General features: G+C 40.3%; 1 pseudogene; it reads right to left on the reverse strand.

The window, feature by feature from the left end:
• Window positions 1-295: 295 nt before the first annotated feature.
• LOC100435535 (interferon omega-1-like) lies at window positions 296-4,614 on the reverse strand (annotated as a pseudogene).
• Between the last annotated feature and the right edge of the window lie 5,846 nt (window positions 4,615-10,460).

A 10,460-nucleotide genomic window follows, 5' to 3' on the forward strand; every position in this document is an offset into this window, starting at 1 on the left:
ATGGTGAATATATTTTGTAAATGTTAATACAATGTGAAGATTAACATGTTATATGTAAAATATCTAAATATTATAAATACAATAGATGCAAAACAATGGAAATAAATAAATAACATCAGGGGAGTCATCTCTTAAGAGTCCCATGCTGCTGGAGCTGAATGTTTTGAACACATACTTGCTTAATATACTGATGAAGTATTTGCTGAATTTAACTCAACCAATTCAGTAACTAAAGCAAAACACCCAAGATCATATGTGCAAGTGTGACATGGCAGATTAGTCAATGAGAATTATTTTAAGATGACTCCATGTCTCCATCCTTACTTCTCAATCTTTCTTGTGAGTTTGTTGATATAGAGAAGGATCTCATGATTTCCACTCTGACAACTTCCCAGGCACGGTCACTGTTTCTTCTCTTTCAGGTAGAGACAGATTCCCTGGAAGTACCTTCTCAAGGCCAGTGTAGGGCTCCCAATCACCCAGCAGATTCTCCCTCTCCCACTGCCTGCACCAAGCAGGTCTCCAGGTGTTCCAGCTGCTGATGAAGTCCAGTGTGGAGTTGGTCCAGGAGGGTCATGTTCCAGGCAGCAGAGGAGCGCTCTGTGTGGAAGAGGCTGAAGATCTGCTACAGCATCTCATGGAGGACAGACATGGCCTTGGCCTTCTGCAACTGGATGACTTTCACCATCTCCTGGGGGAATCTGAAGTCTCTTCTGTCCTTGAGACACAAGAAAGGGGAGATCCATTTCATTTGGCCCAGAAGCACCAAAGTCTTCCTTCCTATCAGACCATGGTTCTGAGGCAGGTCACATCCCAGAGATCCAAAAGAGCCACAGCTGCACACAACTAGGGCCACCGCCAGAGAGTGAAGGCAGGCCACTGGGAAATGAGGGAGCTGCTGGCCTGGTGGAGCTGGGGTCTGAGTGTAACTTGGAACCTAGATTCTCTCAAGATATTCACTATGCATGGATTTTAATAGGAAACAAATAGTTTTCATTTTCTGCATTCCTCTACACTTATTTCCCTTTTTTATTATTTTTTTTATTCTTCATATGACCTAAGAAGAAACATCACTCTATACTATTAATTTTGCAATAGAAGTTTAATTTTCCTAGTAAACTTTAGAGGTGTCAATCAAAATGGATATTTATCAATTGCATGAGAAACATCTTTGTCCTAAAGACCTAAGTGTATATATGTATGTAAATACACACACGCACGCACGTGTGCACACACTATTTTTTAATATATAAACATTGCTTTTTCTGTTCTAGGAAAAGATTTTGAGCCCTGATCCTAGGCTCTATTTTTACCCTCCATACTTTACATAGGAAATCAGACTCCCTCACCTCTATGGGTGTATGTAGTTAGGGATATACCAGACCATCTATGGCATTTAAACTCTTTAGGACTGGGTTTGTTTGCTGTTTTATTCACAGCAGAGATTGATGGGTACTGGTGAATGAACTTCTGTGAAATTTCTCTTCCTTCTAAAATGCATTTATTGAGGTCCATGAGGCCATGGTTCTTGGGGGTCACAAAGTCAGGATTAATGCAGACATTGCTGTTTTTTTCACCATTTCTTACTGGTGGACTAAGTGCTCCTCAGGCTGTGTCAATTCCCCCAGGAAGAATCCTGGCTGTTTTTCAAGTGCATATAGGTGTAGAGATTCTAATTCCAAGATAATGTTTTCCAACATCACCTCACTCACAAGGTAGTTATCACATCCACTAACACTCTCTCCTATAGAGTCACAAAGTATCCTGAATCCAAAATCTTCCAGACAGCCTTATTCCCTGAGAACAGGCTCACCACATCTTGATGACTTCAGAATTCAACCCCTGAGGAATGTCTTGTTTCTTTGTTACCAAAATAATCTACCTTCTAAGACCCTTGCCTTTGCTCCTAGAGTGTGTGTGAAGATGGCCTCTTCCTCTCCTGAGCCATGTTCCTAGGTATCGAAAGTCTCAACAGTCCTCCAATGCTGATAGCAAAGGCTTGTTTTGTCTAAGGAGGTAGAGGACTTATGCAACTGCAATCATTTTACCTTCATTAGTCAAGTAATTCTTATTTTGCGAAGTACAGTTTTTACTGATGAAGACCTTTACTTAAACCACTGAGAACTTGTTATGCTTGAAGTTTCTGAGGTGGACACAGGGGATTCAGTAACAATATTTTCTTTTATTACAACCTAATTTACAGAAACTAGTGACCTAAAGTTATTTTATACAGTCAACATGATTCTAATGGAGTCTTTTTCTGTATCTATCTCACTCTGACAATGCAGGGCAGTGAGGCTCGGGTTATTCAGTAAGAAAGAAATAGCCTTATTTCCTTATTCCTTATTTGTTTGTGATTTTTCATGTTGAATTTTTGTAACTTCTTCTTCGGTTTTTTTTTTGTTTGTTTTTGTTTTGTTTTTTTTAGATGGAGTCTCAGTCGCCAGGCTGGAGTGCAGTGGCACAATCTCAGCTCACTGCAACCTCCACCTCCTGGGTTCAAGCAATTCCCCTGCCTCAGCCTGTCGAGTAGCTGGGACTACAGGTGCGCACCACCATGCCCGGCTAATTTTTTTTATTTTAGTAGAGTCTGGGTTTCACCATGTTGGCCAGGCTGGTCTCGATCTCCTGACCTCATGATCCACCTGCCTCAGCCTCCCAAAGTGCTGAGACTATAGGTTTGAGCCACCATGCCCGGCCGAATTTTTGTAAATTCTTTTCATGTACTGGTTTACTGGGTAAGGTATATCTTGCTTCTCCTACATGATATTCTTATTCATGATGAATTAAAACAAATAAAGAAAAGTAAAAGAAAGGCAAAGGAACCGCATTGTTCTTCTCCATAATTTTCAAGATTTCAGATTTTTTGTCTCTCATTTCAACTTTCCTAGAAAGCAAACCTCAACAATTGCTTGTATATTAAAAACAAAACAAATATAAGCCTGTATGTCAGGAAGTAAAAGAAGAGAAGTGACTTTCTGCTGACGAAATAGCAAAACATACATTAGTAAAATTCAATGCAGCAAAATTGGAGACTAGGGATTCTGTCCCAAGGGAAGAATGAATGTCATTGTTGAGGCACACAAAAGCAAGGGAAATGGCTGCTTCTGCCAGAGCCTCACGGAAGAGCAACTCCCAGGTCAATGGACTGTCCTCAGCTTTGCAAGACCAGCCACCTGCTCTTCTTTCATTGAATGCAGATGTTATCACCTCTGAGGTAAGAAAGGAGGAGTCACACCAACCAACTCACAATAGACTGGCAACAAGACCCCAGTTGCTAGAACACTAGTCCTCTCTGGCATGATAATGAATGTTAGCCTTGCCTTAGCACCCTACCTAGTTAATAAATCTACGCAGGAAACAAGAAGATGGCATTTAGAAACCTGCAAAGAAACAGAATTTGATTTCCCAAAAGATTCTGCTCCTAGTTGTGTTATAATAGTGATGATTTTTTAAAAAAGATAACACCAAAATTATTGCATTGTAACTATAGGCCTGTGACTGTTTTAAGATGATTAAAACTGTTAACCCAATAACCCTGTTTGCATTACACTCATTTTTATAACTGTCTGGAGAGAAATATAAATCTGAAGGAATAGAACAAAGACCTAAGGTCAAAACCACAGGGCAAGCTGAGATAATAGTGAGTCTGGAGGAGTCCATTAAAAAAACAGAACTGGATATGAGATTCATGAACCAAGGAGAGGCCATAGCATGAAATAAGAAGAGCAGGGAGGGTAAGTTGTCAAGGGATTCTGGGTTCTACTTCAAATGCCCATGGGTTGCTGTCTATTGTTTTATAGGGCAAGAGTAGGTGTGCTATGAGTGAATTGAACTGACTGACTTTTAAGTTTTTCGTAAAAGTAAACAAAAGACCATTTAAATGGATATAAGGCAGATTTTTCTGCCAATAAAAAAGTCTAAAAATTAATGAGCGATTTCTTAAATGAAATACATTTAGACCACTTTAAGAACCCATTAAATGCATACTCCTAGAGGCCTATTTATTTCTGACTCTTGAGTTGTCTTGAATAAGCAAAAAGCACCTAATATTTTCCATTTTAATGCTGTTCTCATTCCCAAGGATGACAAATCAGTTTCTCACCACCTGGTCAGACTGGACTTTGTGTTGTCTACTGATGAACCCACTGAAGATCCTTTTCTTCTCTTTATCTTTTTATCCAACAGTTGAGCTGTAAGTGCCAAAAAAAAATTTTGTATGAGCAAAATGGAAAAACATTATGCACTTCCCACACCAAAGCAGTGAATGCTTTCAAAAGGCTACTTACCAAAGTGAGTCTTCCTTTGACTCCAAAAGCAGTCACATTGCTTAGTAAGGCTGTCTTTGGCTATCTAGGATTGTCAATTGTTGGCATCAAAATGGATGATATTTTCAACCTCTTACTTCCATAGTGTTTCTGTTTCTTAAGATTTAAAAGATGTAATTTTTATTTTACAAACATTTACCAAAATCAGAAAATAAAATCCTGTCATTGCCAAGATGTTGGCCTGCCTACCTGTGTGCACAAACAGGTATGACCCACACAGAGTCACATGGAGCTTTTTCCACTGTCCCCAGACTGCACATTCAGTCAATGTGTGCAAAGACCCCATTCCGTGAAAAGGCTATATATGCAAAGCGGTACCCAAATGCCAAAGGAGCCCAGAAACCAAAGAACAAGACAGATAAATTTAGTTTGTTGGGAAAGGGTGATTTTCTGGGGAGCTTACAGACAGAAACATGTCATTGTGTAGGAACAAGACAAGTAGGTCTCAATGCTGCAGGCCCCTAGACCCAGGGGTTATATCTTGGGGAAAAGTATATCTGCTCTGGAAGGAAGGTGTAGGTGGCTGAGAGAATGCTGAGAGTGTCACAGTCTGTGATTTCTGCAACGTCAAGGTTTGTTATGGAGGAAAAGTAACACTTACAGTAAATAGGTGTTTCTACGTAAAGAGTAATGCATTAACTAGATATCTTGGAAGCATTCCCAGACTTGGGGTTAATCAGGAGTCACATGGCAGATTAGCATCTCAAACAGTCACTTTTTTCTCTATAACCCAGATGCTCTGGCAATAATCCTGTCAAGGTGTCTTGGCCATTTGGGGAGTTGGTATGGTGCCCTAGTGCCATCAGTACAGGATGTAGCTTGCTTCACATGAAATCACCGCAAGCGGAGCTCATTATAACTCCTTTAACAGGCACAATTGGAGTTTCCTTTTATACAACAAGAGATGAATTGTTTGTAGTTGTCTTGTCTGATTCTCTAAAGATTTCATCATCACTAGCTTCATGATTGGCTGTCACAGGGTGCTATATAATACATTAATGGCTAATAGTTCTAATTTGTTACTTATTTAAATTAGATTTTTGTTTGTTTTATGGACTCTAATCTTCAGGAAGAGTTCCAAATTCTAAATATGCTGACTCATCACAGAATGCACTAACTGGAAAGAAAAGAAAGGGAATCAAACTGCCAATGTTTTATTTTTCAATTATTTTCATTAAATGAATATTGACAAAGGTCTTTGCTATCATTAGTTATTATGATCTTCAAATATGCACATTACTAATATCTGTCCTGCTTGGAAGGCTCTGCCCTACTTGCCGCTAATTATACTCAAATACCTGATGTGTCTCTTCTGTTCAGGTATTGCTTCATTTTGTTTTAGTTTTAAAGGAGGCTGCATTATAACCAAAATTTAAGAGATGTCTTAGATTGCACTGGCCTCATGGAATAATTTTCCCTGTGGAGTGATGACTTGCTAGGTCCTTAAGAGGAAACAGCAGTTGGCAGCTGGCACTAGAATAAGGCTTGTCCCTTCCAAAACTCTGCAGGCTACTGTGGTCTATCAGTGTCTCCCATGCTGGAGTCACTGAGGTTGGCCATTTCTCTGTGAGAGGACTCTGTGCTTCAGTCTTCATCCACTTTCAATCTTCTCTCCCTCTCTATGATCAGAGGATCTGAACAGTTGACTCCATCTGCTCATTCACATAGTTCCATCTCTTGAGGATCTGCCACTGTTGCAGTCAATGTTTTAAACGTCTCTATTCTCCTTCCAAGATATCAAACTGCTCCTCTTTTTTTCACCTTCTTTGTATCCATGATGTATGCTGTTTTTTTTTTTTTTTTTTTTTTTTTTTTTTAAACAAATGAGAATCCTACGTCTGGTGCAGTCTCCTCTTAGGGGAATCAGAACATGGAAACTTCTAAACATAAGCACAGATGAGCTCCTGCATTCTTTACTAGTTCTTTGCATCGTAAGTATGGGGACAGGCTTCCTTCCATTTACTGCATTTTGTGGCCTGACTGGACATCAGTGGGTCTGGACCCCCCACAGCTCATGAATCACCTGGCAGGAGGGGTCAAAGCAAGGTCATATTCACACTCTTGCTTCCAAGGCTCTAAGAACTTAGCTGTCTCCAGCTAGTGCTGCATGGTTAGCCCTTGCCAAGTCTCCATGGGAACTGGAGTGCTTCTCCATGCTCCCTGAGGCCCTTCTCAGGTAGACTAGATGCACCTCAGCTGGGTCGGGAGTGTAGGGGGAAATAATGTTTGGTACTACAGAGGGACCTGAATGGGTGGGGCATCTCAGCACTCACTACCCTCCAACTTCACTCTCTGTCCTGGTCCTCCAGACCCACTGCTTGATTCCCGATTACTGTAGAACACATAACTGGTTAATAACTCCAGGATATGATGCAAGATATGGCTATAGAGATTTCCAGGGCAAGGTGACAGTTTGGAGCCAAGTCATAAAACTTTTACAACAACCTGAATATAATTTTTTTGAAGCACTGAAAAAAATGAAAGAGGTTATAACATTTGAAAGACATTATGGAGGGTAGAGCAAGGTGGCTGAATGGAGGGCACCATCGATGGTCCCACCCTCTCGGTAGGAACACCAAGTTTGACAACTGTCTATGCAAAGGGAGCATCTTCAAAGGAACCAAAAATCTTGTGAGCACTCACAGTGTCTGATTTTAACTCTATATCACTAAACAAGGCACTGGAGAGGGTAGGAAAGACAGTCTTGAATTGCCATCCCCACCCTGACTCCATCCCTAGCAGCAGCCACATAGCATGGAGAATCTGTGCACTTGGGAGAGGGAGAGTACAGTACATGTGAGACTTTGCATTGAATTCATGGCTGCCCTCTGACAGCAGAAAGCAGCACAGGGCTGTACTCAGCTGTGCCTGCCCATAGAGGGAGCATTTGAACCAGCCCTAGCCAGAGGGAAATGTCTTATCCCAGTGATGGGAGACTGAGTTCCAGCAAACCTCCCCACCATGGAGTAAAGGGCTCTGGGACCCTAAACAAACTTGAAAGGCAGCCTGGGCCACAAGGACTTTAATTCCTAAGCAAGTCCTAGTGCTGAGCTGGGCTCAGAGGCAGTGAACAGGAAGCGGGCATGTGACCTACTGAGACATCAGCAAGAAAGGTTAAAGGAGTACTTGCAACACTTTTCCCATAACCCCAGGCAGCACAGTTCAGAACTCCAAATGAGACCCTTCCTTCTGCTTAAAGAAAGCAGAGGGAAGATGTTATTACTTTGTTTTCATGCTGCTAATAAAGACATACCTGAAACTAGGAAAAAAAGAGGTTTAATTGGACTTACAGTTAGTTCCACATGGCTGGGGAGGCCTCAGAATCACGGCAGGAGGTGAAAGGCTCTTCTTACATGGTGCTGGCAAGAGAAAAATGAGGAAGAAGCAAAAGCAGAAACCCTTGATAAACCCATCAGATCTCATGAGACTTATTCACTATCACGAGAACACCATGGGAAAGACCGACCCCCATGATTCAATTACCTCCCCGTTAGTCACTCCTAAATTTCTCCATCCTCCCCTCTAGAGGACAGAAGACTGCAAACGATACAATTTTTTGTAATTTGTCTAAGGCCCTGGTCAACTCCCAGTTTGAAAGCAGCAAATCCAGATGTTGAGTGTGTAGCCGGAGGAAAAGACTCAAGAGGCCCCTGTGCAGTTGTAGGCTCTCCCTCCATGCTACCTCAGCAATTCACACACACTTCCTAGTGAAATAACTCCATGAATATATGGTGTCAGTTATAGGAATGCCTCTCAATCTCTACCAAAATTGATACATTTGAATAAATAGACCTCACCAGCTCTCAGGGAACAGTAATGCTATTCTTTCACATTCCTTAGCTTCTATGGGAATTCTTCCTTTTTCTAGCTAGGCAGGGGTTTTATTGTTGAGTGGAAGAACTGTAAAGATCATTATTCCAAGTGACAGTGAGAAAATGTTTTAATTTGTTAATGTTTGAACTCTGATATTAGGAATAAATCTGTGAAATTAAGATTGTACTGCTGGTTTAATGCACCATTAAACACGAGGTTTCTGTGAATAGTATTAAGTTCCAATACGAAATGGCAGCTCTACCTATGCCCTGGAGTCCCAATGTATGAGGATGGGGTGATCCTGGGGAGTAGACTGTTCTGCACAGTAGGGTGGGCAGATATTACACCTCTGTGTCCCTATCACTGCGAATCCCAAGGAGTCCATACCTTGACTGCACCTGGAAACTCATTCTCTTTGTAATAGACCAGGGATAAGGAACAAACTTGGACAACATTAGCATCTCTTCTCACCAAGAAGTAGCTTTTTTGCAGCACAAAGAGAAATCTCCAGAACTGGTAGGATTTCTCCATGGATCAGAAACCTGCCCTCCAGTCTTGGTTGCTGCCCTTGTCACACTTGGTCCCAGGGGACTGTCTTTTTTATTTAACTGCCGCTTTCTACTTTTACTTTTCTGCTATTTAGGGAAACCATGAAGCCAGAACCACAACAGAACAGAAAGCAGCTCTGTGTGAATGGGCAGGAGGATAAAGGGAGTGAATGACCAAGGAAACCTTGGTGATATGAGAGTGCATCCTGGAACGCTGAGAGCCAGGGAAGGAAGGTACCAGGTGCCAGAATCAGTCAATAAACATCATGTGTCTTCTGCAGTTCAAACTAGATGATGTTTCTCCTATCTCAGGAAAAGGAGCAGCCACCATGCCCTGACTGCATATAAATAGGACACATCTTTGAAATGAGGAGTGACAATTTTGCAGCCTCCCTAGAATTCTCATTTTCTTAGTCTCCTTCAATTGGAGGTCAGTTACTAAAATATAGGACATAGTTCCTAAGAATTTTATAGAAAGACAAATAATATTACCATCTACAGCTGTATGAAGAAAAACAGGAAAATACCTACCATATTTTAACTCCTTATTCGATAAAAGATATTATCGTAGGTGCTTTAAAATGCATGTGTTCCTTTAATACTCACAACTATATAAATATTTTGAAACCATTTTATTTATGAGAAAACTAAGGCTCAAAGAGATTAAGCAGATTGATCAACAATACACCTACATCCCAGGAGAATGAAATTTCAGTGTCAAATTCTTTAATGTAAGTGATGGGTGATTTTTGTCAGTTTTGTATTCCAGATTTCTGTTATAATTGCTAAATCTCCTTTCATTCATGAATGATACACAACCCTTCCATGCACTCTGAATATCCATGGTTCATGTATTTTCACTCGGTGTTGACCAGTTTTTTTCTTTACCTTAGGTATTGAGAAAGAAAGTCTCTGATTGTTTCCCACTTTTATTTTGTGAAGGACGTTTGTCAGTCTTTATGTCCATTGTAATTCGGTTCTTTCTGGATTGATATAAGACCACAATATTCATGAAATCGGGAAGAATTACCGAAGTGTAACATAAAAGAATACTTATATCTAGCACTACAAGAAATTAAGATGGATTGTAAAGCTGCAGAAGAACTGTAGTAAACCAGTGTGACGATGCACGTTAACTAACAACAAATGAGGCCAGTATTTCCAGGTGTCATTATATTATCATCATTAATTATTTTGGTGAAGGATTGAATTAATTATCTCTTACTCCCTAACAAATTAACAGAAACTAGGCAGCTTACTGATAGCCAAAGTAATATTAATTAAAACAACAATAAATTATAATTCTAAATAATATATCATGATTTAAAATAACATATTAAATATATTAATATGATTTGCTAGTACATCAGTTACATGAAATCTATCCAGAAAAAAAAAATTAACAAAGGAAATACTATGCACAGAAAAAGTAACTCACATTCTTTCCCCCATCACATCCTATTTGTTTGCCCTCTTCAGAGTCACTAACTTCTCTTATTTATACTTCCAGCCGCTACAGTATGGTTTGTTCTGATTTATTTTACCATAATAACTCTCATAAGGGTTGCCAGTGCCATCTATTTTTCCGAGGTAGTGGGCAGTTTCAATGTATAACTTCTGTGAATCTACTGATAACTCTTTTCGGATGGCCTTTCCATCTGTTTCTTTGTGGCTCTTCTCTTTCCTTTCTTAAGTGTGGAAGGTCCTCAAAACCATGTTGAAGCCATTTTTTACCTTGACACTCACTCCCCACATGAGCTCCTCCATTTCT

Source organism: Pongo abelii, chromosome 13, assembly GCF_028885655.2.
Source record: "Pongo abelii isolate AG06213 chromosome 13, NHGRI_mPonAbe1-v2.0_pri, whole genome shotgun sequence".
In the NCBI taxonomy this organism is placed as follows: domain Eukaryota; kingdom Metazoa; phylum Chordata; class Mammalia; order Primates; family Hominidae; genus Pongo; species Pongo abelii.